The following is a 2608-nucleotide window of genomic DNA, read 5'->3' as shown; positions in this document are numbered from 1 at the left end:
TGTTTCCGTACGAATCGACGCAACAGTCAACGGGCCAGATAAGGTCATCAGACGGTCCACGTTCCTCACACCAACCACAGGCAACGCAATACACAGTTGTTCTCTCCGATTCACCCACGGCCGCTTTTGAGAGCTTGCCTTCCCGGGTCAGATTCACGAAAGCAGTCGCTTCATAGCTAGACACTAACCGTGGTCGGCCCCACACTCTGATTGTATGTTGCATGTATATATATGACCCTGACCTGTGGATAGGACAGAGCTTTCCAGCTCGTCGTATCCGGCAGCCCGCCCTCAAGCCTGGCTGTCGCGTTAGCGAATCGGTCCCGTATCCTGTATGTAATTATAAAATATATTTATGTGAAAATAAACAGAGAAAGTGATAACATTAACCAGAGCGTTATTGTCATTCACTTTCAACGAAACAGGCCAGAAGGCTTCTGTTTCAATTGAAAAATAATAAAGATAAAAATAATTAATAACCATGTATGTTTAACGTTTATATATAGCTCATAAAAGCTTTAATAAGAAAATATTATATTTTCTTATGATATAGTACCGCAATAACAGACTATTGAATTCGAATAGCTTATAGTATATAACATTTTTCTATCACAAGTGACGCCGTCTGTTTTGATTACCGCTAAACTGGTTGTTTATCTCATTACTTATATTCGACAGTTAAGTGTAATTCGATTTATGTGCCACATGCCAATACAATAATATCATTATTTTAATATGTTAAGCACACGTTTTACTGACTTTGGACTGTTGTTGCTCGGAAATTTATAGGGTACCTGTTAAATTATAATAATCACGTCACAACCCTACGTGTTATGTTCGCATATCTTAAACAATGTTTCGAAAATCATTAATAATTCGAAACTCTAATTAATGCATTAAACTTATTATTAAACGTATATTTAGCTAGTCATCAAAGAGTCAACTAAAATTTAAACACAGACTAGATGACATTTTCAAAATTGAATCTATATTCACATTACATTGTAGCTAAACAAATTCATGTTATCCGTCGATTTTCTATTGACGATTGGAATTGATAATCTTTTACAAAAATGATTTATGTTATTTATATGTAATTTATAACGACCCACCCAGTGCATGCGTTTCACACCGGAATAAAAATGAATAGGTACATTTTAAATGGCAAATATTAGGTAGGTAATATAATAATTTACTATTAAAAAACGAATTTTTACGATAATTTTTTCTATTTGTTGAGATTCAGTGAACGAGTTGTACTTATTATTATACAATATTTTTAAATAGTCCAACAGATTTACGTAAGTATAATTATTATTGTCTTTTAAGAGCGATAGTATTTATATTATTAAAAAAATGGCATCGATGTATTGTATTAATTATTTTTAGGTACCATATATATTTTTATAGTATGTACCGTATAGTAAGTTGGTTTTTACGTTGATGTTTTTATGTTTTTTTCCACATTCATTGCTTACATTTTTAGGACCAAAGAGCACTCCAAAACTTTTATATATAATATATAGCCACTCAATCAATTGGAAATCGGACACATGAAGGACTATAAAATGGATATAGGTTTTAGAAATTCACAAACGTTTTCTACGAAATTGAAGAACAGTTTAAAAAAAAAAAAATACTATAATAATTTTCCATACACATGTTTTTCGAACTGCCCAATACTTTGTATGGTTTAATTCTATTCACATTTTTAATTTTAGACGAAAACAAAAGTTAAGATCATTTTCGACAAAAGTCATCAACCAGTTTCGTGTAAATTTTATTTCTTGTTTGTTTTTTTTTTTATTTAATATTAATTATAAAATTATCAATGATGCTCATTGTTAAAACTACCATTCTGGTCACGTGGAATCTTATCAACTAAATTACGTTATGTCATTCATATATTTACATATGGATGTGAGATACATTGTAAAACTAATATGAATATATTATATAGCGTTGAACAGTTACGATGTTAATGTTTTGATACACAGCCGTAGACGTAGAATTTTTGTTTTTTTTTTTTTTTTTATTTGCCTGATGCACAATTTGTATGCATGCACGCCGTTGACGTGCGTACCATTAAATTATATTATAATAATACCACCGAAATTAAACCAACTGTGGCAGTTTGAATAAAGTAAATCAATGATTAAAGTTTATTAGGTTTTGAGCATGAAGAAGTTTATAATGTTTTTGTTTTATTAATTTCGTTCTGTTTTTTTAATTTAATTTTTTTTATTCTGAAACAGCAAATTTGTCATTACACCGCGAGAAATTAGTGTGATATGAAATTTACGAACTCAGTGACCGAAAAGATGATAAATTACACACCGTTTTGATAAAAGTATTCTAGATACTGCAAGATACATTATTTTATTAAATTTTAAAAAAAATCTAAGAACGATAATAAAATAGTAACGCGTGTACTACGTTTTTAATCATACTAGAATTGTTATTAGATTTGTTATTTATTTATCCAGTTTATCAAACGTGACGTGTTACGGATAAATGTAAAAAAAAAAAACGTTTCCAGTAATATAATCACTCGGTGGTATATGATATATATATATATATATATAAATTTATGAATGTAGACACAACA

The sequence above is a fragment of the Diuraphis noxia genome, unplaced genomic scaffold (assembly GCF_037042655.1).
Source record: "Diuraphis noxia isolate RWA-SAM2 unplaced genomic scaffold, SU_Dnox_SAM2 contig0003, whole genome shotgun sequence".
NCBI lineage: Eukaryota > Metazoa > Arthropoda > Insecta > Hemiptera > Aphididae > Diuraphis > Diuraphis noxia.
Note: the sequence above shows the minus strand (reverse complement) of the source record.